General features: G+C 37.9%; 1 long non-coding RNA gene across 1 annotated transcript in view; it reads left to right on the top strand.

The window, feature by feature from the left end:
• The window catches only part of LOC123465728, a 37,620-nt gene extending 27,141 nt beyond the window's left edge, over positions 1-10,479 (top strand). Inside the window, exon 3 of the long non-coding RNA XR_006641018.1 lies at positions 9,826-10,479. This is a non-coding gene — a long non-coding RNA (uncharacterized LOC123465728). The remainder of the gene's footprint in view (positions 1-9,825) is intronic.
• Positions 10,480-27,298: the final 16,819 nt, after the last annotated feature.

Raw genomic sequence — 27,298 nt, 5'->3', positions numbered from 1 at the left:
TGTGGAGTTCTTTTTTCCCTCATTTTTATAAGCCCACATTCCTGACAGAAAGCTTTGATAGTGTCTAGAGGCTTACTGTTGGAAGAGACCACAGCTAATGGTGGAGATTGTCTCTTTGTACCATTGCTCTGCTTCACTATAACTTTGAGAAACTTCTGCCTCTTAAATATGATTATTTCTGTAATTGCAACAGAGAAAGGAAAGAGTAGAAAAGAATCCCTTGTTCCTCTAGTTTCCAGCTATAATGTCACTGGCCATTGGGGGTTAAGCATACGAGTGTACCATCTAACCTAATTTGGGGTCATGACCTTTGAGGGTAGTGACCTGTCCGTTTTCACCCTGGTATTCTACCTAGCCCTTAGCCCCTGTGTTAATACACCGTAGTGGCTCAAACACAGTTACATGAAATTAAACTGAAATCATATGAATCCCTAACTATAATAAGGGAGGACATAGTACCTTATTCATCCAGCAGTTGCGTTCCAGTTTCACACACATTATCCAGCTTTCTGAACAGTCTGAAATATTTAGGATTGTGACGGATTTGGTCAGGACTGAGCAAGATACATCAACTCTTGTGGAATGTTCAATCTAAATTTAGGAAAAATTCTAAAATCCCAGAGAATGGTATCTGCAGATACTCTTAGTAGACCCAGATAAACCCGGGGGGGGGTCCTAGAAAGGTCTGGACTGAAGAAGCTGTCAGCCACTGTGTCATTTCTTAAGCCCTAAATGTGTGTGAATTAAAATTTTGGGGGGTCCAGGATCTATGATCTGAGAACGTATTATTTCCCAGGCCTTATGAACTCAGTATCCTAGAGAGCAGACAGCTTTTCCAGGCTAGCACAGGAGAGCTCCTCCATAGTATGATAATCAATATCTTTATTCAGGAAGTAGCCTATAAGATTCCCCACTGATGAGAGCCCTCTCCCCTCATTATTCATCACTGCCTCGTCCATATGTTTCAGGTGTCCTGAGCACTTCCTTCTGTTTCCTACTTCTGTGCTTTGTGCTTTATTCCTGCCTAGACTATAAAATTCTCATATAAAGTTCTCATGGTGGTCACCTTTTCAACTTTTAAAACTCAACTCAAGTGCATCCTCTTTTGTAAAACCCTTTCCAACTGCATCCCTTCACATTCTTCTCTTAAATAAGACTTCTCTCTCTCATGATGATTTTTTCTGTGAGTGTGTGTGCAATATTTTGTCATTGCTTATGGACATTTTTGCAGGAGTTTGTTACCACCTTTTCACCTTTTTAAAGGCAGAAACCATTACTTACCTATATTTATATGAAACTTTCACATCAGTGACTGCTTCATACTGATATTCAATGAATATCTATTGAAAAATGTGTAAAGAAATATTATATTGTCTAGCATTCTGCTTTTTTGAAGTGGTTAGTAAATCATTCTAAACATACACCCTTTCAAGTTTGATGGGTTTAAATAAGTATTACTTGATTATTTTTTGTTTGATTATTTTCTTTGTTACTTAACATCTCAAAGTCTTAGGAGCAGCAGTGTTTTATATCTAAGGGAATATATTTTTTTCTTTAGTCAGAGGTTTGTGCTTTAGGCCAATAATGAAACAGAAGATCAGTTACATTGCTGATTCATGCTTTATTCACTTGGAAATTTTATTAATGGAGTGCAATTCTATATGTTAGAAATTGTGAGCAATATGTAAGCAGTGCATATAATTATGCATATATATGAAACTACGAGTAGGAATAAATAATACTTTTAAAAAATCATATAGTAAAAATAACTTATTTAAAAAGCATACTGAAACAGGAAAAAATATACCATATGGCTTATATCAGTAAATTACTAAATCACTGTGATCAAGTTTAAATTTTCTTCATTTTAGTTTTTTTAATATAAAAAATAAGACCTATAATAAATAGTTACACTCCTCCAGAGACTGCAAACTGGAGTGAGAAAATACAGAGTGATCATTTTGATCACTTTAGGAAAATAGCAAGCAGCAATCACGGTATAAATAATATATTTTAGCTTAAAAATCAATGTGTGATGAATTGAGCTGACACTATGACATTAATACTTTAGGATATCTCAAAGCCTCTCATGCATACGATCCATGTAATAAAAGCTGATTCATTCTCACTCTTGGCAAATCTGAGAAATGTGTCAGTATCTTAAACAGAGAGTAAAGGAAATGACCAAAATATTTTAGGAATAAAAACCTTCTCAAGAGGAAAAAGAAAAATTCTTGTGTCTGAATTATTTAGTTTGGCTTTTTAACATTGGTCAGATTTCCTGAATAACTTTTCAGCTCCTACTACATTTATATTAATACATGTATCAAGGGATATAGGAGTGGCCAAAAACACTGGGGGTAGAACAGAGAGCAGAAAGAAGGGAGAAGCCATGTTATTCTTTGCTCGCTTTTCCTATCTTCCAGAGGCTTTTCTGCAGTATCTACACTATCTTGTGGCTCACTTAGGACCAACTCAGCTGCACCCTTGAAAGTTTCACTACCCACCAGATGGGTCGTGGATGTGCAGTCACCAGTGAGAGCCTAAATTAAAAAAAAATCACCGGAATCAGATTAAAAAATGATTTCTCCTTTTGCCAGCCAAACATGTTGCACTGTTGCACAACTTTCAAGATATAAAACCAGTTTACTGTTGATTTCTTACAAGATAAGGGAAGAAAGCTCTCAGACTTTCAATGTCTAGGAAATATTAGTATATCTTTTTATCTCTTCCTAAACTGAGGTGAAGGAGACAAGCACTCTGTCTTTACTGTCACATTGTACACCCTTGTACATGGCAGTACAAAAAGCAGATTATTACCACCCATGGAGAGTTAATATACCTCAAATGTCCTTTTTAGTTATATGAGTCCTTTTTAGTTATATGAGCCCTGTAAAGAAAGATTGCGATATTAAAAAGCAGAGACATTACTTTGCCAACAAAGGTCCATCTAGTCAAGGCTATGGTTTTTCCAGTAGTCATGTATGGATGTAAGAGTTGGACTATAAAGAAAGCTGAGCACCAAAAAATTGATGCTTTTGAACTGTGGTGTTGGAGAAGACTCTTGAGAGTCCCTTGGACTGCAAGGAGATCCAACCAGTCTATCCTAAAGGAGATCAGTCCTGGGTGTTCATTGGAAGGACTGATGTTGAAACTGAAACTCCAATACTTTGGCCACCTGATGCGAAGAGCTGACTCATTTGAAAACACCCTGATGCTGGGAAAGGTTGAGGGCAGGAGGAAAAGGGGTTGATAGAGGATGAGATGGTTGGATGGCATCACCGGACTCAATGGACATGAGTTTGGGTAGACTCCAGGAGTTGATGATGGACAGGGAGGCCTGGTGTGCTGCAGTTCATGGGGTCGCAAAGAGTCGGACACGACTGAGTGACTGAACTGAACTGATAGAGAAAGATGAAAGATACCATCCTCAAGATTCTGTAGCGCTTCCATAACCATGGCTCCATGAAATAAAGAGATCAGATAAGTATTGAAAAGGGTTAACTTCTGATAGGGTTGATTGTAACAGTATGACAAACTCAGAAAAAAAATTAGATGATTTATCACTTTTATCATGTATATAGTTTTTGCATATTTATCAATATAGTTGCATTTAAGCAAAATTTAATTGTAGTATCTGCTATTTCAAGAGCATTTCTTAATTGCTAAGATTCCACAAGCTCTTGCATGTTATTTTTTAATAATGTATTTTATTGAAGTATAGTTGGTTTACAATACTGTGTTAATTTCTGATATACAGCAAAATGATTTGGTTATATCTATATTTAGTCTTTCTCATATTGTTTTCTATTATGGTTTATTGCAGGATATTAAATAGAGTTCTGTGTGCTATACAGAAGGATCATGTTGTTTATTGATTCTCTGTGTAATAGTTTACATCTGCTAATCACAAAATTCCAATCCATTCTCTCTCCCTTTCTCCCTCCCCCTTGGCAGCCACAGTCTCTTCCCTTTATATCTGTGAGTCTGTTTCTATTTCATAGATAAATTCATTTGTGTCATATTTTAGATTCCATATATAAGTGATAACATATGGTATTGGTCTTTCTCTTTCTGACTTCACTTAGTATGATAATCTGTAGGTTCATTCGTGTTGCTGCAAATGGCATTATTTTATTCTTTTTTATGGCTGAATAGTATTCTGTTGTATATATATGTACTACATCTTTTTATCCATTCATCTGTTAATGGACATTTTAGGTTGCTTCCATGTCTTAACTGTTGTAAATAATGCTGCTGTAAACCTTGGAGTGCATGTACCCTTCCAAATTATAGTTTTCTCTGGGTATATGTCCAGGAGTGGGGTTGCTGGATTATGTTGCAACTGCATTTTTAGTTTTATAAGGAACCTCCATAATGTTTTCCATAGAGGCCGCACCAGTTTACTGAGTGTTACCTTTTACAGATACACAAAAGATACTCAACTCCACTTACACATTTTTTCATGTGATGATTTTTCTGTGAAATTAAGAACCATTTCAACAGTGCAGATTTTCATAATTTCTGCCTATTTCCTTTTCTCTGTTTGTGGGAGATCCAGTAGTCCATTTCGGCATCTTTCCCTCTCAGAATGGCACTTTTCAGAGGGTGATAATTTCCAGATCTGTTGACCATTAAATAGTTCCTATAGGCCCTTAGTTTGAAGCACAGAAATAGTAGTAATTATCAAAGAGGATCATTTCAAATTTAGTGGCACTAAATATTTATCAGTTGATCAACAGAAAGAAATAGTATTCATGATGTATTTCCTGATGCCTCTTGTAGGTCTTATCTCTAGATCTTCACTGCCCTTATGGGAACCACTAGCCACATATGGCTATCAAGCACTTGCAGTGTGGCAAGTCAAAATTGAAATGCACTGTAGGTATTACATACTAGGTTTCAAAAATTTAGGATCAAAAAACGTAAAACTGCTCACCAATCATTTTTATGTTGATTACAGTTTGAACTAACAATATTTTGTATATGTTGTGCTAAGTAGACTATATTAAAATTGCTTTCACCTAATTTTTAATGTGGATACTATAAAATTAAAATTGTTAGTCACATTTGTGACTCATTGTATTTATGTTGCTGTCATAATTCTAAAAAAGATTCATTTTATGTTTCAGACAGCTTCTAAAATCAACAGTATAATACACCTACACAGTGAGTGCACATTCCTGTTAATCCTGTCCATGGTTTACAGGTTAAGAATTTATGGTACAAATAATATTCAGTCAAACAAAAACCAAATGCCATTTGGTTCTCTAAACTTAGCATTTTGCTTTGCTAACTCAGCAACTTGCTTCTCTGAATTGCATTTGGATTACAATAGACATGGGTTTTGGAATGATATCAGAAATATTCTAAGTTCTTTATTGTATATACTGAGGCTGTTGTTAGGATGTTGATCACTGCCTTATGAGGTTCCAGAGACATACCTCATTTCATATTACAAATGCATTCCTAAGAGGTTATGGACAAATAATCTTGTAACTTTTAAGTATATTCTCACTTGACAAACTAATATTTAAAGGTAACCTCTAATAAATCATTTGGTCAATTAAATGAGAAAATTAATTACTTTGTTGCCCATTATTTGACCAAAACTTTCATTTAATCTCCAGAAAAAAATTAAGATAATTCCCAAATATCTCAAATACAACATGTCTTTTGAAAAAAGTAAACTTGATTCATGCCTCATCTAAATTCCTTTCTGATGACTAATAGCTTCTACAACTTGGTTGAATCAAGAATGCTGAAACAAACAAAGTGTTCAGGTTTCATTGATTTCCATTTCTTTGTCATAGTAGTAGCAGCTTGTAGTCAATGATCTTTGAAGTTCCTCTTACCTCTAATTTTCTTTGACATTTTTTTCTGAATCCAGATGTTTAATATATTGAGTATTCTTAAAGCAGAATACATAATAGTTAGTATTGTTTGCGATTCAAGAGTAGACTGTACTCCTAAGTATTGTTTCTCTGCTGCATTGAAATAATTATGTAATCCTCTTCATATTAAGGAGTGTTTGGTTTCATATTTTATTTTGAACACTGACACTTGGCAAAATGAGTACTCAAGTCTTAAAAGTAAAGAATCCGAAGCATATGGTGATAAAAGCTATTAATTTATTCCACTTCTATTTTTTAATATTTATTCCTATCTTTTATCTTTCTCCTCTCATTATCAATTCTGAACCTCTCCAAGGAATCTATTTAAATTTTTAGAACTACAAAACATCTTTTCTAACCTCTGTTGTATTCACTGCTTTCAAAGGAAGAGTGATTAAAATTTTTTTAATAGAGTAATCATTATAAAACATTGTATTTTAAAGCTTTTAAAAATTGTCTTTTAGGAAAAAAAATATAGCCAGCACTGAGTTCTCCACAAAAGAGTGAAGGGAACACACCAATAGGTGCTAGTACATTGTCTCGAATAGTTTGCTCGAATCCTGAAGCCTCATTTGACTTGATTTGTGTAGTGACTTCTTGATTTGCTGGCACAGTGGTCGCAGTGATGGTGCTGACGACAGTGGTAGGGACAGCTCCTCTAGGTTCGCAAGGACCTCAGAGCTTACCTCGCTGTAGAGAGACTGCCCCGAAAGCCTTACAGACTGTGGGTCTCATCATAAATTTGTATGCAGGGTGTACAGGATTGCTTTTTGATGGGAAGGGTACCTGTGAGGACTTCCCAGAGCCAATGATGAAACATGATAAAACATTCTTTTACATTTGACTTTTTAAGAGATAAATGATTCTTAAAGTCTGACAGATGTTTAATTTTTTTCAGATTTTTTCTTTTTTTGTTAGTTGAGGAGAGTAAATTTAGCATAAAGAGCTTTCAAGAATATTTTAGAGTTTATAGTTGTGGGTGAAAAGAATCTGATTGTTAATACTAAGAGGAGAAGATTTTACAAGTTCGGAATCAAGGAAGCATTGGCCATCATTTGTGATGTGCCACAAGGAGCAATCACTGAACTATACCTGCTTCCTGCCGCGAGAAGTCCCAACCTGTCCTCTAACCTGAAAGGAACTTCTAATTACAGATGAGAATCAGGCAAAATGTTTGGTACTTGTCCATAGTCAACAGATCAGTAAAACTGGATTGTTCCAGTGATTAAAGAGAAACAGTACCATTTCCCTGCTTTGCAACCTGAACAGGCAACACAGAAACATCAGTCTGTGGTCTCACTTGGTGTTCCAGCACACTGAAAGTGGCCTTACTTGCATGTTTGAGAAACCAAGTCATGCTGCGTTTACTGATATTAATTGTCAGAAGATACGGTGAATGGCCAGGGGATTCAGTATAGTTTTGCATCAGTTATTGCATAAATCATACAGCTGTTACATATTGCTGTTACATATTTCTACCAGTGAAGAAAGTAAAAATTAGCTGGGGAAAGAAAAAAGAAGAAAACAGTGTTGTGTAACGATGTGTTCCCATCATGACTTCTGAAATGTGTTTGTTTCAAAGAGCTTTTGAAACCACAGCAACATGATTTTTTTCTTAGAAATACCAAAGATAGTGATCTAAACACAGTTTCAAAATGTGGTTCCCTAATTTCTCCCCCCACCCCTGCCCCACCGGCACAAACATCATAATATCTTTCTTAGGTATAGCCTTCTGGTTTGGGGAAGAGGGACACTGGAATATGTCAGCCATAAAGAACAATTCTTGACTTAACTAATAGGTCGAATTAAGGCAGGATGGAATTATTCCCTTCTGAGTCTGCTCATCCTGAAACTAATCCCTGTGATTCAAGTGGTAAGAAGTACAGTATATGAAAATGGCAAACAGTCCATATATTATGCCTTTAAGGAATGCTCAGGTATTCTTTATTCCAATGCATTCTATCCCAGTACTAAGATTTCAGAATTTATAAGGGGATCTTCTTTTTTTCCCATTTGGGAGAGTTAGAAATATCTTGAGTTCAGAAGATTTTATTGGCGTTGATTCATTGCTGTCTATATTATACCAAAAAATAAATGATGCTTTAAAAAATACTTCTCATTTACAATCAGATTGATAATTGTCAGCCTCAACAGTTGAGTGTTAAAATATTTTAAAATAATGTAGGGAATGTGCAGTGTCACCATAAGGGGTAGTGTCTTCATTGAGGTCAAAGATTTTTGTCTGTCACTTCAGTCATAAGAGAGACTTTGCTGGTAAATATAAGGTGGCATCAATTAGATTTTAAGCATCCATTTCACAATCTTAGGTTTTCAAAGTAAATATACATTGTAAATATATGTTCACTTATTTGGAGTATTTTGTTTAGCATGTGGTCCAAATATTCTGTTACAGAATTTTCTATAATAACTAACTTATAACAATGGTTATGCATGTAAATAATGAAGGAGAAGAGATAGTACCATTATGTGATACTATATCAAAGTCTGTGCTAAAATGCTTTAAGGGAAAAAAATGAGACACACATGTATGAAAAATAACTTGTTCTTAGTCTAAAGCCAGTTATCTAGACTACAATAGAAACATATGTTTCACATTTAAAACATTATTGATACAGCTTTTTTTAAAAATTTTATTTTATTTTTAAACTTTACATAATTGTATTAGTTTTGCCAAACATCAAAGTAAGCCAGAAAGAAAAACACCAATACAGTATACTAACGCATATATATGGAATTTAGAAAGATGATACAGCTTTTATAATATTTCTCATTATCTTTTAAACTAGGAGGGGCCCTTGAACTTAAGATGTGTTCATCAAAATCAAAGTAATGCAATCAAATTGAATTTTAAAAATCTCAGAGAACCAAAAAATCATACCAATTAATAATCAAGCTGAAAATTATATTTAGAAGCAAAATATCATTAGACCAGAAATATAATTAGTTTCCCAATTAAAAAAAAAAGTTTTTTTTGGAAAGCAAAGACTAAAATTAGTATGAAAATTTTTTCAAAAATTTATTTATTTTTTGTGAGAGAATCATTATTTTGATATACTTCATAGCCACAATTATGTATAAACTCAGTATTTTATTATGAAAATAATGATTCTCTGTATCATTCAGACATTATACTCACCATCTACCTCTGTCACTTTGCTCCATGTTCCCAACTGGTTCTACATTCCCGTTTTCTTGTTATATTCTTTTCATTTTGGGGTTTATAGTCATTCCAGAACTTAAACTCACAGTGATAGGCTGGTTGGAAGAAATGTTTCAGACTTTGCCTTATGATAATATTGTATTGTAAAAATAAAATAGATTTGCCTTATTTTAATCATCTAAAATTCCTCTGTCCAATTTGGCAGCCTTTAGCTGTGGTTATTTACATTTAAATTAATGAAAATAAAATCAAGAGTTTGGCTTCCTTGACTACATTTGAAGTGTTCAGTAGCCTCATGTCATTAGTAGTAACATATTAGAAAGTATAGAACAGTTTCATCTTGCAAAAAATTTCTGTTGGAGAGGACTGATAGATCTATTGGCAAACTTTTGGACATGCCAAATAGAATGTTACAGCATTTTCATAAGTACAGAAAAGAATAATGACTCTATCTCATCATATAAACTCTAATAACAAACCAGGAAGGCCTAAACCTGAAGGCCTAATCCAGTTTAGTGCTGAAAGTGCAGCACTAAACTGGAATTCCATTAAACTTGGGACTAATAAATTTCTCATATATTTTGTTGTCTTGACTTTCCAGTATCTTCCTTTCTTCCTCTACCACTATTTTAAACATACCCAAGTTTATGTGGCCATTTACTTTTTTTCTGTACTTTTAAATAAATAAAATGATTACAAGTTCATCTCTACTAAGGATTCTCTGACTTCCTTTTCTGACTCACCATTTAGGCTGACCATGGACAACACTGGTATTGTCAGAGATGGCAGAGTAGAAGGACAAGCACTCATCTTCTCCGAGAACTTCAAAATTGCAACTCACTGCTAAACAACCATCACAAGGAGAAGGTTGAATCCCACCAAAAAAAGATACCCCGCATCCAAGGTCAAAGGAGAAGCCCAGAAAAGACTGTAAGAGGTGCGAAATCACATTTAGAATCAAACCTCATATCCGCCGGAGATGCTCGGAGGGCTCAAACAAAACCTTCTGCACACCAGGACCCAGAGACCCCGTAGAGACTGAGCCAGACCTACCTCTGAATAAGTGTCTCCTGTAGAGGCATGGGTCAACAGTGGCCTGCCATGGGGACGGGATGAGGGCTCTGGATGCAGCAGACCTGGGAAGCATGCTGTGTGGCCTAAGTCCTCTTGGAGGAGATCGCCATTAGGCCCACCATTGAGCCACTGAGCAGACAACCCACAAACTGGAGAACTATTATACCAAAGAAGTTCTTGCACTGTTATAGAAGTTCTAGGACCCAATCTGGGATCCAGCAAAAGGACTGAGAACCCCCAGGGAATTTGACTTTGGAGGCCAGTGGGATTTGATTACAAAACTTCCACAAGACTGGGGAAACAGGCTCTTGGAGGGCACAAAAAAACCCTTCTGTGCACGAGGACACAGGAGAAAGGAGCAGTGACCCTACAAGAGACTGACCTAGACTTCCTGTGAGTGTCCAGGAGTCTCCAGCGGAGCTTTGGGTTGACAGTGGCCTGTTGCGGAGTCAGGGGCACTGAATACAAAGGTGGCTGGCATAAGTCCTTTGGAAGGAAGTCACAATTACTGCCATTACCCCTACCATAGTTTAGCCTCAGGCCAAACAACAGGGAGGGAAAACAGCCCTGCCCATTAACAAAAAACTGGGTTAAAGATTTGCTGAGCATGCCCCGCCCACCAGAACAAAACCCCGATTCCTCCACAGCCAGTCCCTTCCATCAGGAAACTTCCAAGCCTCTTACCCTTATCCATCAGAAGGCAGAAAGAAAGAAAACCACAGTAACAGAAAACTAACCAATCTGATCACATGAATCACAGCCTTGTCTAACTCAGTGAAACTGTGAGCCATGCCGTATAGGGCCACCCAAGATGGACACGTCATGGTGGAGAGTTATGACAAAATGTGGTCCACTGGAGAAGGGAATGGCAAACCACTTCAGTTCTCTTGCCTGGAGAATCCCATGAACAGTATGAAAAGGCAGAAAGATATAATATTGAAAGATAAACTCCTTAGGTCAATAGGTGCCCAGTATGCTACTGGAGAAGAGTAGAGAAATAGCTCCAGAAAGAATGAAGAGATGGAGCCAGGGCAAAAACAATAACCATGGATATGACTGGTGATCAAAGTAAAGTCTGATGCTGTAAAGAACAGTGTTGCATAGGAACTTGGAATATTAGGTTCATGAATCAAGGTAAATTGAAAGTGGTCAAACAGGAGATGGCAAGAGTGAGCATTGACATTTTAGGAATCAGTTAACTAAAATGGATGGCAATGGGTAAATTTAATTCAGATGACTATCTACTACCATGGGCAAGAATCCCTTAGAGGAAATGGAGTAGCCCTCATAGTCAAAAAAAGAGTCCAAATTGCAGTACTTGGGTGCAAATCTCAGAAATAACAGGATGATCTCTGTTCATTTCCAAGGCACACCATTCAGCCCCAACCACTAATGCTGAAAAAGCTGAATGGTTCACTGATGACCTACAAGACCTTCTAAAATTTAACACCAAAAAAAAAAAAGATGTCCTTTCATCATAGGGGACTGGAATGCAAAAGTAGGAAGTCAAGAAATACCTAGAGTAACAGGCAAGGTTGGCCTTGGAGTAGAAAGTGAAACAGGGCAAAGGCTAACAGAATTTTGCCAAGAGAATGCACTAGTCATAGCAGACACCCTTTTCCAACAACACAAGAGATGACTCTACACATGGACATCAAGAGATGGTCAATACTGAGATCAGATTGATTATATTCTTTGCAGCCAAGATAGAGGGGCTCTCTACAGTCAGCAAAAATAAGATCAAGAGATGACTGTGGCTCAGATCATGAACTCCTTATTGCCAAATTCAGACTTAAATTGAAGAAAGTGGGGAAAACCACTAGACCATTCAGGTATGATCTAAATCAAATCCCTTATGATTATAGTGGAAGTAACAAATAAATTCAAGGGAATAGATCTGATAGAGTGCCTGAAGAACTATGTACACAGGTTCCTGACATTGTAAAGGAGGTGGTGATTAAAACCATCCCCAAGAAAAAGAAATGCAAAAGGCAGAATGGTTGTCTGAGGAGGCTTTACAAATAGCTGAGAAAAGAAGAGAAGCTAAAGGCAAAGGACAGAAGGAAAGATATACCCATCTGAATGCACAGTTCCAAAGAATAGTAGGGAGAGAGAAGAAAGCCTTCCTAAGTGGTCAATACAAAGAAATAGAGGAAGACAATACAATGGGAAAAACTAGAGATCTCATCAAAAAATTAGAGATACCAAAGGAGCATTTCGTGCAAAGGCAGGCACAACAAATTACAGAAACAGTATGGACATAACAGAAGCAGAAGACATTAAGAAGAGGTGGCAAGAATGACCCAGATAACAACCATGGTGTGATCACTCACCTAGAGTCAGACATCCTGGAGTGCAAAGTCAAGTGGGCCTTAGGAAGCATCACTACAGACAAAGCTAGTGGAGGTGATGGAATTCCAGCTCAGCTATTTCCGATCCTAAGCAATGATGCTATTAAAGTACTGTGCTCAATATACCAGAAAATTTGGAAAACTCCGCAGTGGCCACGGACTGGAAAAGGTCACTTTTCATTCCAGTCCCAAAGAAAGACAATGCCAAAGAATGCTCAAACTACCGCACGATTGCACTTTTCTCATATGCTAGCAACGTAATGCTGAAAATTCTCCAAGCTAGGCTTCAGTAGCCTGTGAACTGAGAACTTCCAGATGTTCAAGCTGGTTTTAGAAAAGGCAGAGGGACCAGAGATCAAATTGCCAACATCTGCCGAGTCATGGAAAAAGCATGAGAGTTCCAGAAAAGCATCTGCTTCTGCTTTATTGACTACACCAGAGCCTTAGACTATGTTGATCACAACAAACTGTGGAAAATTCTTAAAGAGATAGGTAAACCAGACCACCTGACCTGCCTCCTGAGAAATCTGTATGCAGGTCAAGAAGCAACAGTTAGAACTAGACATGGAACAACAGACTGGTTCAAAATTGAGAAAGGAATACATAAAGGCTGTATATTGTCACCTTGCTTATTTAACTTTTATGCAGAGTATATCACGTGAAATGCTGGGCTGGATGAAGCACAAGCTGGAATCAAGATTGCTGGGAGAAATATCAATAATCTCGGATATGCAGATGACACCACCCTTACGGCAGAAAGCACAGAGGAACTAAAGAGACTGTTGATGAAAGTGATAGAGGAGAGTGAAAAAGCTGGCTTAAAACTCGACATTCAAAAAACGAAGAATACCAGTCCCATCACTTCATGGTAAATAGATGGGGAAACAATGGAAACAATGATGGACTTCATTTTCTTGGGTTTCAAAAATGCTGCATATGGTGACTTCAGCATGAAATTAAAAGGTGCTTACTACTTTGAAGAAAAGTTACGACCAACCTAGACAGCATATTATAAAGCAGAGACATTACTTTGCCAACAAAGGTCCGTCTAGTCAGATCTATGGTTTTACCAGTAGTCATGTATGGATGTGAGAGTTGGACCATAAAGAAAGGTGAGTGCCAAAGAAATGATGCTTTTGAACTGTGGTGTTGGAGAAGACTCTTCAGAGTCTCTTGGACTGCAAGGAGATCCAACCAGTCAATCCTAAATGAAATCTGTTTTGAATATTGATTGGAATGACTGTTGCTGAAACTGAAGCTCCAGTACTTTGACCACCTGATGTGAAGAACTGACTCTTTTGAAAAGACCCTGATGCTGGGAAATAATGAAGGCAGTAGGAGAAAGGGATGACCGAAAATGAGATGGTTGGATGGCATCACCAACTTGCTGGTCATGAGTTTGAGCAAGCCCCAGGAGTTGGTGATGGACCTGGAAACCTGGCGTGCTGCAGTCCATGGGGTCGCAAAGATTCAGACATGACTGAGCAACTGAACTGATGTATAACACTGACTCCCCATCAGAAAACAAGGTTTGTATGCTATCAGATGGTTGGACATCTGATGACATATTATGGTCTATGCTTATTTTTCAGTCTTTTCATATTTTTAAGTTTATTAGTATATCAGCTTCTTATCTACCATTGTGTTTTAAAAATTATTCTGAGTGCTATGGATACTAGATCAAAGAAGAGAAATTCCTTTGTCCATAGAAATTACATTTTACTGTGTGTATGGAAGGTGGAGCTTACATTGGAGTGGAGAGGATATCAAGTCACATTTGCCTTCTAGACTAGAGCTTTCAACTGTATAACAAATTCTGATGTGTTCATATTTATATTACTCCTGCATTTTACAGAAAAAGGCAATGAAATAATCCATTAAAATGGTAAAAAGGAATATAGGTTCATGCTAAACATTTTTAAAATAAAAATGTACATTTATTTTCATTCATAAGTAATAGTAAATTTAAATTCAAGGCCAATAAGGCATGGGAAAGAAAGCATGTATATATTTATTTATACATAGGAACACTTTAACTTGTCTTTTTCCAAGGATATAAAGCTGTTTCATGTATTTTTAAAAGCTATGGTTCCAATTTCTAAAATCACATTTCAGAGCTTACCACAAAAACATTCTAATAAGCCTTATTAATTTGTCCATCCATTCTCAAGTATATTGGTCATCTTTTATATGCAAATATTGAGGAATAATTTTCTCATTTTATGTTCAATGATAGCATGTACACAGATCTATAATATTATTTAAAATTAAGTAATTTAATTAATTGTCTAATTGTGCTAAGTTGTGCCTGATTCTTTTGCGACCACATGAATTCTAGCCCATCAGACTCCTCTGTCCACGGGATTCTCCAGGCAAGAATACTGAAGTGGGTACCTATTTCCTGTTCCAGGGGATCTTCCTGACCCAGGGATAGAACCTGTGTCTCCTGCATTGGCAGGTAAATTCTTTACCACTGAGCAAATTTCTTAGCTGTTTAGCTCAGCCCACAGTCCTGATTTTATATCTAACTGTGGAAAGCTATCAGGCCCTTTGTATGTGTGAAGGGAAGAAATGAGCTCTCAGTGCTGTTCCCTGATAGCCCATTTTTTTCTCTCAACCAACCCCACCGGGTGAGCAGTACAGAGTAAAAGCTTTTACAATAAGGCCTTTTCATTGCACAAGTCAGATTAGTGTGATGCAGGCAATTCCCAGGTTGGGTGATTTGGAACCTGAAGAAATCCGTTTTGGCTAGCTCATGTAGAGGCAATGTTGTCCATGGAAAATGGAAACCTTTGGAAAATTTCAGCAGATGCTAGCTGAGATTTTTCCAACAGGAGCTATGTCATGTCCACACTGAAACTACCAGGGGTTAGGAAATGAGGATCCCCAGTGGGTTCATATCACTCATGATTCCCTCTAAGAAATAGGAGATAGAGTGTCACTCTGCCTCGCCTGAGTACACTGGGGTAAGAAACACATGGTATGTGGTCCAGCTGCTGGTAGCAGGGCAACAGTTTCTGCAACAGACATTGGCAATAATACACGTCAGCCAAGAGAAGGTCCTGCAAAGGTTTGAAAATATAAAGTAGCTCCTGAAAGCTTCCCACATATCTGGTACTTGAAGTTATCTCCCCCGTGTGTATACTGGATGTATGAAGTTCAACATCTGTTTGTTGGTTCCATTGCAAAGGCTACTTTCAGAGTTTTTCCTCATGATTTTATGAGTCATACTACCTTAAGCAAGGAGAAAGCACATTCCCTTCTCTTAGGGTTTCTCTCTAGTGTGAAGGTTCTGGTGCTAAATGAACTTAATAAATGCAGGCAGAGGAGCACCAAAACTTCTACCCTATAAGGCCTTTCTTCATGTGAACTCTCATGGGCCAAGGAAGGTGGGAGAGTCTTCTGTCGGCTTTCCTGTATTTTCTGAACACACAAGACCTTGTTCCAGTGTGAAGTCTCTCATGTCAAAGAGCCTGGCATTATCAGTGAATTTCCTGCCTGCACTTCATCCACTGGCTTTCCTGTGGTGTGAACTTCCTTGTGTTGACTAAGGTGGGGGCTACTGATGTACACTTTCCCATATTCACTGCACACATAAGGCTTTGTTCTACTATGAATTCTCTTGTGTATTTTAACATAGGAACTTTGGCTAAAGAATTCCCCACATTCATCACACTCATAAGACTTCTCTCTAGTGTGGCATTTTCTGGTGCTCAACAAGTCTTATCTTTATGGATAAAGGTTCTCTCACAACTGCCTCGCATAGAAACCTTTTCTCCACTGTGAACTCTGATGCTGAGTGCATCTGTCTTTGTAGCTGAAAGCTCTCCCGTAGGCATTGCACTCGTAAGGTTTTGCTCCAGTGTGAACTCTATGGTGCTGAAAAAAGTGTGATTTTCTCCCAAAGGATTTCCCACATTCAGCACCCTTAAAAGGCTTTGAACCTGTGTGAATTCTCTGGTGTATTTTGAGGCTGGAGTTGCTGCTAAAAACTTTTCCCATGATTATTGCACTTGTAAGGCATTGCAAATTGTGAATTTCCTTGTGTGATACAAAGTAGGACCTGTGGCTAAAGAATATCCCACATTGCTGCACTCATAAGGCTTTCCTACCTTGTGGATTTCCTGGTGCTGAACACATTCCTTCTGGTGGCTACAAGCTTCCTCACTTTCACCACACTGGTGATCACTTTATCCAGTGTGAAAGGCCTCTTCACAGCACTCCTGCATGGCATCTCCCCATTGTGAGTGGCACAGTGCTGGACAAGTCCAGAGCTGACTAAGAAGTCTTCCTCACCCTTTATGCAGGTACAGGTCTTGCAGGTACACGTGGCATCATCAGCCCTTCACAGAGGAGTCCTGGCCCTTTATCCTTATAGTGATCATCCCTCCACTCTGCTACCTCTGCATTTGGTCAAGGTTTACCCTGAACCAGAGGGCTCTTCCACATGATCTCCCTGGATATGGTTGCTACCCAAGAGATGTTTCCTACCATGTCGGGGTTCAGCCCCGGTTGGATCCAGGGATTCCCTCGGGAGGACGGTGTTGGCGACTGAGATAAATAGAGAAAGAGATAAGGAAAGAATTTTGCAGTTAAGAAAACAGAAGAGAGGAAAGAGGCTGATATTCCTTGGTTTATGCAGAAAGCCAATAAAGCCCCAGCATGGGATATGCTCTGTTCACATAGGCTGCAGGCACCTTCTCAAATAGCTGAAGGTGCCCCACCTTAGGCACCTTCTTGAGTGGGTCTTAGAAGCCCAGGCAGGAAAGTGAAAGCAGAGGCCCCCTGTGCTCCAGAGAATCAGCCTGAAAAGGAAAAGGAAAGAGAAAGAACAACATGGGGAGACCAAAGCTTCCGTGAACAAGGCCCACACTTTATTTTCCAAAGTAGTTTTTATACCTTAAGTTGTGCATAGTGGATAATGGAGGGGGCGGGTAGAGTCATGCAAGGTCAGCAGTCCTTGATCCTTATCAAAGCCAGGCTTTCTTTCTGCAAACTTATCATACGCAAAAGCTTTAGGTGATTTACATCATCTTCTGGCCAGGAGGCCTGTTAACATTTTATGACCCTTTCTTCAGAAAACTTATTTTCTCTAAAGGTGATTATTTTAAAGTCAGGCGCCACCCTCCGAAAACATTAGATAAAGTTATATTCCTATAGGGCAAAAGTATGGTGGGCTATAACAAGAAAAGAACTAACTCAAGGGTCCGAGGTTACAAACATTAAAGCTACTACTCACATTTCTATATACCAACTATATTAATCAATACACTCCCAGGGACACAGTAGGTAAGGGATATGGAAACTTGGCAGCAAGCATTAGCTCAACAAAGAAATCCTCTACTAGTTCTAACAATTTTAACTCTCTGAGAAGCTCTGCATTGTTAAAATATCTTAAGTTTCCTGTGCGCCTCGTGGTTGGGAGGCTGTGAACAATCACATGCGTAGCTGCAGGAATCTGAACAAACCTGTCAGGCAAGCTAAAAAGTCATCCGAGGGGTTTGAATTGAAACACTCCTATTATGCCCAGGAGACTTATTAACTAGAGCTCTAAGTTAATTTTCTTCAGAGAAAGGTGGTCGGGGATAGCCCCCCGTTCATGTCAGAGGAGTTGGTAAAAGTCATAAAATAGTAAAATAGATTCTGGTTTTGGGGTAGATGCTCAGGCAGATCCAGGGGGGCCCTCAAGCCCTGACTTGCCTTGCCTGTCAGGGCTGTCCCGCATGACCTTGTCATGGGTGGGAACTCCGGTGCTGGCTCCCGGCACAGGCAGCTGCAAAATGCCTTTCAAGATTGGGTCACGCATGTCACATGAGATAGATGGATCCTTCTGCAGAGTTTAGACATCTGCTATTATAGAAACATCCTGCTCAGAATATGCATCTCTATCCTACACACCATGGCTATAACAAGGGCCAGGGCATTCTTGGCTTACCTCAGCCTTAGCTGCACTTAGGGCTATGCCTTCAAAAACCCTGGGCTCTCTTTCTGACTGAAATTGAGAAATCAAATGGTATCTGGAAAATTAAATTCAAAATAAGACATTAGAAGAAAAAAATTCCTGTTTTGCTTTCTTCTTTACATTTTTGTTTTTGAAATAACAAAATGTAAAGTTATCTTTCTTTTGATGAAATAAGTCCAGATGTTCAGTCACTCAGTCGTGTCTGACTCTTTGTGACCCCATGAATCGCAGCATGCCAGGCCTCCCTGTCCATCACCATCTCCCGGAGTTCACTCAAACATGTCCATCGAGTCAGGGATGCCATCCAGCCATCTCATCCTCTGTCGTCCCCTTCTCCTCCCGCCCCCAATCCCTCCCAGCATCAGGGCCTTTTCCAGTGAGTCAGCTCTTCGCATCAGGTGGCCAAAGTATTGGAGTTTCAGCTTTAGCATCAGTCCCTCCAGTGAACACCCAGGACTGATCTCCTTTAGGATGGACTGGTTGGATCTCCTTGCAGTCCAAGGGACTCTCAAGAGTCTTCTCCAACACCACAGTTCAAAAGCATCAATTCTTTCGGCGCTCAGCTTTCTTCACAGTCCAACTCTCACATCCATACATGACCACAGGAAAAACCATAGCCTTGACTAGATGGACCTTTGTTGGCAAAGTAATGTCTCTGCTTTTCAATATGCTATCTAGGTTGGTCATAACTTTCCTTCCAAGGAGTAAGCATCTTTTAATTTCATGGCTGCAGTCACCATCTGCAGTGATTTTGGAGCCCAGAAAAATAAAGTCTGACACTGTTTCCACTGTTTCCCCATCTATTGCCCATGAAGTGATGGGACCAGATTAGCTTTCTGTTATCCTGCATACTTAACTTTAACACTTCAAGTTTTTGGAACCCTTACAGCAGTTGAGGCTTATTGTATTAATTGCCATCTCCATCATTACTAGATTTTCTTACTACATTCTATTTGAATCACAAAACACTTCTTGCTTTACCCCTCTCCATTATCACTCCCCCCATAATTTGCCATCATCTTTTAAGTTCAAGTCAGTTTCTGTATTACAGTAGGATTATCTTCCTTGTACACCTACTCCATGCATAGTTTCCCAACTTAAAAAACTATTTTGGACTTCCTTGGAGACCTACTGGTAAGACTCCACACTGCCAGTGCAGGGGTTATGGGTTTGATACCTTGTCCCATAACTAAGATCCCACATGCCAAGCGGTGTGACCAAAAGATAAACAAAAATCTACTTATTTCATTTAGTGTTTGATACTTCACTGTTGTTCAGTCACTCACTTCTCTCTGACTCTTTGCAACACCATGGACTGCAGCATACCAGGCTTCCCTGTCTGTCTTTCACCTTCTCCTGGAGTTTGGTCAAACTCATGTCCCTTGAGTTAGTGATGCTATCCAACCATCTAATCCTCTTCTGCCCTCTTCTCCTTTTGCCTTCAATCCTTCCCAGCATCATTGTTTTTTCCAGTGAGTTGGTTCTTCTCATCAAGAGGCCAAAGTATTGGAGCTTCAGCATCAGTCTTTCCAATGAATAATCAGGGTTAATTTCCTTTAGGATTGACTGGTTGGATCTCCTTGCAGTTCAAGGGACTCTCAAGAGTCTTCTCCAGCACTACAATTCAAAAGCTTAAATTCTTCAGTACTCAGCCTTCTTTATGGTCCTACTCTCACATCCGTACATGACTGGAAAAACCATAGCTTTGACTATACTGACTTTTGTTGGCAGAATGATATCTTTGTTTTTTAATATGCTGTCTAGGTTTATCATAGCTTTCCTTCCAAGGAGAAACCATCTTTTAGTTTTATGGCTACAGTCACCATCTGCAGTCATTTTGGAGCCCAAGAAAATAAAGTCTGTCACTGTTTTTGTTTCTTCCCCCATCTATTTGCCATGAAGGACTTCCCTGGTGGCTCAGATGTTAAAGCGTCTTGCTTACAATGCAGGAGACCTGGGTTTGGTCACTGGGTCTGGAAAATCCTCTGGAGAAGGAAAAGGCAACCCACTCCAGTACTCTTGCCTGGAAAATCCCATGGACAGAGGAGCATGGTGGACTACAGTCCACAGGGTCGCAAAGAGTCAGACATGACTGAGCGACGTCACTTTCAAACATTTGCCATGAAGTGATGGGACCAGGTGCTTTGATCTTAGTTTTTTGAATGTTGAGTTTTAAGCCAACTTTTTCACTCTTCTCTTTTACCCTCATCAAGAGACTCTTTAGTTTGTCTTCAATTTCTGCCATTAGATTGGTATCATCTATGTATATGAGGTTACGAATATTTCTCCCAGCAGTCTTGATTCCAGGTTGTGATTCATCCAGCCCAGCATTTCGCATGATATAGTCTCCATTTAAGTTAAATAAACTATAACAATATATAGCTGTTTATGTCCTTTCACACTTTTAAGTCACTCAGTTATTCCATGTAAGGGTCTAGCTGTTGCTTCTTGACCCAAATACAGGTTTCTCAGGAGCCAGATAAGGTTGTCTGGTATTCCCATCTCTTTAAGAATTTTCCACAGTTTGTTGTGATCCACACAGTCAAAAGCTTTAGCATAGTCAATGAAGCAAAAGTAGATATTTCTTGAATTCTCTTGCTTTCTCCGTGAGCCAGTGAATGTTGGCAATTGGATCTCTGGTTCCTCTACCTTTTCTAAACCCAGCTTGTACGTCTGGAAGTTTTTGGTTCAGTACTGCTGAAGCCTAGCTTGAAGGAGTTTGACCATAAAGTTACTAGCGTACAAAATGAGCACACTTGTACAGTAGGTTGAACGTTCTTTGGCATTGCCTTCTTTGAAATTGGAATGAAAACTGACCTTTCCCAGTCCTGTGTCTGTTGCTGAGTTTTCCAAATTTGCTGATATATTTAGTGTAGCATTATAACTGCATCTTCTTTTAGTAATTTACGTAGCTCAGCTGAATTCCATCACCTCCACTATCTTTGTTCATAGTAATACTTCATAAGGCCCACTTGACTTCACCTTCCAGGTTATCTGGCTTTAGGTGAGTGACCACACCATCGTGGTTATCTGGGTCATTAAGACAGTTTCTATAGTTGTTCTGTCTATTCTTGCCACTTCTTAATCTTTTCTGCTTCTGCTAGGTCCTTACCATGTCTGTCCATTATTGTGCCCACCCTTACATGAAATGTTCACTTGTTATCTCCAGTTTTCTTGAAGAGATCTCTGTTCTATTGTTTTCCTCTATTTTTTTGCATTGTTCACTTAAGAAGTCTCTTATCTCTCCTTGCTATTCTCTAAAACTCTGCACTCAGTTGGGTATATCTTTCCCAATCTCCCTTGCCTTTTGCTTCTCTTCTAAGCGATTTGTAAAGCCTCCCCAGACAACTACTTAGTCTTCTTGTAATTCCTTTTCTTCTGAGATGGTTTTGGTCACTGTGTCCTGTAGTGTTATGAGCCTTTGTCCATAGATCTTCAGACACTCTGTCTGCCAGATCTAATCCCTTGAATCTGTTCATCATCTCCACTGTATAATCATAAAGGATTTGACTTAGGTCATACATTAATGGCCTAGTGGTTTTCCCTACTTTCTTCAATATAAGACTCATTTTTGTAGTTAGGAGCTCATTATCTGAGCCAATCATTTCCAGGTCTTGCTTTTGCTGACTGTACAGAGCTTCTCCATCTTTGGCTGCATGGAATATAATCAGTCTGATTTTTATATTGACCATTTGGTGGTATCTATCTCTTGTGTTGTTGGAAAAGGTTGTTTGCTATAACCAGGGTGTTTTCTTGACTAACTTTGTTAGCCTTTGCTGTGCTTCATTTTGTCTTCCAAGGCCAAACTTACCTGTTACTCCACTTATCGCTTGACTTCCTACTTTTTTATTCCAGTACTCTGTGATGAAAACAATATCTTTTTTTTAGTGTTAGTTATAGAAGTTTTAATATTAGGATTATCATAAAAGTTTTCTCCTTTAGCTATTAATGTGATTGATTACATTGATCAGTTTTTAAAAATTGAATACATTTTGCTCTCATAATGAACTTCACTTGATTTGGAAGTATTAGCTTTCTCATGAATTGTTGAATTTGTTTTGCTAGTATTTTCTGAAGGATATTTGCCTTTATGTTCCTAATTGGTATCATTAATTGACTTTCTTTAAATGTTTGTCAAGTTTTGTTTGCCTTTTAAAACAAGCTAGTAAATATTACCACTTCTTGGATTTTCAAAAATAATTATCTGAAAGTTTGTGTAAGATTAATATTTCTTCCTTAAATGTTGGCTAGAATACATTAGTGAAGCCATCTTGTGCTAAAGGTTTCTTTCAACAAAGACTTTTTGTTAGTTATGGTAAATTGCTTTCTGAAGGAGTTTTCCTATTTTATCTACATTGTTGAATTTATTGCCATAAATTTTATTTATCATATTCACTTCTCTTTTAATGTCCATAGTATTTTTAATGATGTCACTTCTATCATTTTTGATAGGGACAGTTTGTTTATTTCTCTTTTTGATTAGGCTATCTAGATATTTATCAATTAATTAATATCTTCAAAGAACCAATATTTGATTTGTTGATTTTCTCTTGTCTCTTTTAAATTTTATTGTTTTTCTCTTATTACTTTTGTTTTTCTACCTTCTACTTATTTTGAGTTTAGCTTGCTCTTTTTTTTAAAAGCTTTCTAAGATAGAAACTTGGTCATGTTTCTAAAATATTTTCTTTCCAAATATGGAATTTTTAAGTTGTAATTTTTCCTACTTTAGTAGACTTTCGTCATTTTTGATGTGTTGTCTCTTTATTATCATTCAGTTCAAAATCTTTTGTAATTTCTCTTGTGGTTTTGTCTTTGTTCTTTGGATTACTTAGAATTATGCTGCTTGCTTCCAAACATTTGAAGGTTTTATTCTTGTTAAAAAATACCTATTTAATTGTATATTTCTTAAGTTTATATTCTGAATATATTCCAGACATTGTAAGTGATAGACTGAAGAATTTTTTTTCTATTTTACTTATGGTGTGAAATCCATCTCGGTAATTGTTTGCTAAATCTTGGTGGAGGCAGCCAGCCAGGGGTGCATCCTCCTGTTCACTACAGACACATCACTTTCTAATACTTTTCCTTAAGTTTATTTAACTCTTTTATGCCCTCAGCTTTGTTCCTTATAGGCTTTTTATTCTGGCACCCCTCATTGAACACTTCACATATGGTCATTCTAAAGTCGTACAATTTATTTAGTATTTTGTTAAGTCCTAAGTCTGCAATCTGTTCTCAGTAGATCAGACACAGATGCCTCTGAAAATTAGTAATATGATTTTTCCCTTAATATTTCTGTGTATTTCAGACAGAATTTTTATTACCCTAAAACCAAATACAATTTCTCATCCACCAAAGACTTCTCAAGAATCTTGCTAAAAGTTGATCAGAAAGGCAGCTTGGTTCATGTTCAGCACTAAATAGTAGCCAGTCCTAAAGTACTTCTTTCACTTTCCTACTAAATCCAGGACCCTTGACAAGAATTTCATGAGGAAAGGATTGGATGAATTCCTGTGGTTAATGAAACATTCCCAAAAGTTTGGAAAATAATTTTCTTGAGAGCATTAGAGTCACAAAAAAGGAAGCATCACATTTTCTTATCATTAAGTATCATAGACATGTGATCAACTCAGCCATTTTTAGATTGAATGAGGAATGTAGTTTTATATATTCCTTGTTCTACATTACTTTGCTTTCTTTCTAGTGTTTGTCTCCTTGCTTTAAAATAATTATTATTTTTGTTATAATTTGGGTTTCTTCAGTCATTGTTTTGCCCTTGAAATATTTTCTGGAATAACATAGCTATATAAATAAAATATATATAAATAAATAAATGCATTTGCTTGCCTTAAGTCACCTTCCCTATGTAATAGGGAGAATAATTCCTATTTCGTAAGACTTCTATGAAGGTTAAGTGAGAAAACATATGTAAAATGTCTCACAAAGCATTCAGGCCATAATAGCTATTTAATATATATCAACTTTCTCCCCTGTCCCATTTGATTTTTTCCTTTGGTCATATGAGTTCTATGAACATATCTGTCTTCCATATTGGCAGACTAAACGATGCCAGGAAAACTTCTAATACATAATGTCTATGATTTTAAACTAGCTTCATCTGTTTAATTATTTTTCCCTAGACTCTTAAAAATGAAGTGATACTTTTCTTCCTAAGAAGTCCTTTTACTTTACCCAGAAGTTCCTGAAGAAAAACCTTTAGGGAAAGCTGATTTTTTAAAATAAATTTATAAATTCAATGTTTCATTCTTTTGCTTCCATTTTCCAACCTGTCAAACACATCTGTTTTGCTTTTGCCTCAGTGGGTTCTCGGCAGGAGCCCACTTCTTGACATGATTATCCCAGCAATCTCATTTTTAGCTCCTAACCTGGCAGCTACCTCCTGAAATGCTTTAAGATATTTTACAGATTTTTCTGTTAGTGACCCTGGAGAGACTACTTTTTTGTGGGGGTAAGATTCCTGAATTAAATCATCTGCTTGATTGTCTTTCTAATTTCTATGTTCAGCCTTGTTCTTCAATGAATAATTTATGTTCTGTGGCTCAGAAGGAAGGTGCAAACTTGCATCTCCTTTCAAGAGAGAACTCTGCCCGATCCTCTTGGCAGTTTAGCTGATGGTGGTACCCCCAAGCTCTAAAGCATTTTCCAATGTGTTGTGTCCATAGGGTGCCTTTAAGAAAGTGATGAGATGTCAGAGTTCCTTTGGGTCTGAGAATTTCACAAGAGACTACATTCTTTCTCCATGGAGATCTTTTTCTCCAGAAATCAAGAATTTCAGCTTCACAGTTGTTTTACCACCTGCAAGCTTCACCTTCTCCATCAATCCATTATCCTAGTGACACCTGACATCTCCCACTTCAGAACAGCTTCATCGCATTCTCTCCTGTACCTCTCTAATATTATCCAGAGTGGCAGTCATTCTCTTTGATAATTCCACTGAATTATAAATTTTCCTGGAGTCGCTGACTTCCCTTTTGAACCCATCCTTTCCCCAGCAACAGAATCAGTGAGCCTGTCTTCTGCGTTCTTTATGTATATCACACATACCTGTGGGTCCCCACCCCACCCCCAGGCTTTTTGATCTACTTCCTGTGTTTGGATTCTGCTACAGTTAAGATTCTCATCATGACATAATTGGATGTATGCAATTATTGCCTAACACCATTTTCCTGCCTTCTGTCTTTTCCTCTCTCCAATCCATCCTCTCTACACTGTCACCAACATACCTTTTTAAACACATATAGTTGATAACATTTTTTTTCTTTTAAAAATCTTTGACTAGGTCCCTGCTACCCATAGATAAATGATCTAGCTTTACCTACCAGTTCCAAAGATGTACTTATCCATCAAAAATCACAATACTATTTTGTATTTTGTGACTTTGTATAGTGGGAAACTTCTCTCTGGAATACCAGTGTTTATAATCTCCGATTCTACCTTTAAGTTCAGTTCAAATACTAGACCTCCCAACACCCCATTCATGTTCACCATACCTTTTCTGTGTTTCTTATTTTGCATTGTTTGTCAGTAACTTACGCAACAATTTGTATTTATATTTCTCTTCAAATTAGAGAAAGGTACCTTAGGAAAAAAATCTTCAAAAGATGTCTAAGATTTTTTGTTCCCAGTGCACGGCATAGCTTCTGCTCTTAATAACATAGTAAATATTTGCTGACTCAGTGATCAGAGGAAAAAGCATAACAGGAAGCAGATAAAGAATACAATATATTAGTATATGAAGTTACAGTATATTTTAGAAACATTAAAAACAGATCTCTGTGAGAAAACCAGGATCAGAATTGTAAGGAAGGTGGAAAGAAGATCTGGAGGGACTAGTGGGAACCTAGGGAGAATAAGAAGAAGGAAGAAACTTGGGGGAGATTTATAATTTTTCATAGATACGTCTAAGCAAGACAAAGGCCTTTAGAATTTAAGATTGCTCCCTCTCACTGGTGCCTATTTTCTTAGGGAAAATGTAATTTGTGTAATCAGGTAGCTGCTTGCCTGGCATTCTATGGCATTCTTAGTTACTTAACATAAAATGTATTAGGGGCTTTATAAACAACAGTACAGGCTTCAACAGTACTTGAACTGTGGACCTAGAACTGTGAACTTCCAGATGTTCAAGCTGGATTTAGAAAAGGCAGAGGAACCAGAAATCAAATTGCCAACATCCATTGGATCATCGAAAAAGCACGAGAGTTCCAAAAACACATCTACTTCTACTTTATTGACGACACCAAAGCCTTTGACTGTGTAGATCACAGCAAACTATGGAAAATTCTTAAAGAAATGGGAATACCAGACCACCTGACCTGCCTCCTGAGAAATCTGTATGCAGGTCAAGAAGCAACAGTTAGAACTTGACATGGAACGACAGACAGGTTCCAAATCAGAAAAGGAATATGTCAAGGCTGTAAATTGTCACCCTGCTTATTTAACTTATATGCAGAGTACATCATGTGAAATGCCAGGCTGGATGAAGCACAAGCTGGAATCAAGATTGCTGAGAGGAATATTAATAACCTCACATATGCAGATGACACCACCCTTATGGCAGAAAGTGAAGAAGAACTAAAGACCCTCTTGATGAAAGTGAAAGAGGAGAGTGAAAAAGCTGGTTTAAAACTCAGCATTCAGAAAACTAAGATCATGGCATCTGGTCCCATCATTTCATGGCAAATAGATAGTGAAACAATGGAAACAGTGAGAGACTTCATTTTCTTGGGCTCCAAAATCACTGCAAATGGTGACTGCTCCATGAAATTAAAAGACGCTTGCTCCTTGGAAGAAAAGCTATGACTAACCTAGACAGCAT

The sequence above is a fragment of the Bubalus bubalis genome, chromosome 1, assembly GCF_019923935.1.
Source record: "Bubalus bubalis isolate 160015118507 breed Murrah chromosome 1, NDDB_SH_1, whole genome shotgun sequence".
NCBI lineage: Eukaryota > Metazoa > Chordata > Mammalia > Artiodactyla > Bovidae > Bubalus > Bubalus bubalis.
The sequence above is the reverse complement of the archived record's forward strand: the minus strand, read 5'-3'. Positions and strand labels throughout refer to the sequence as shown.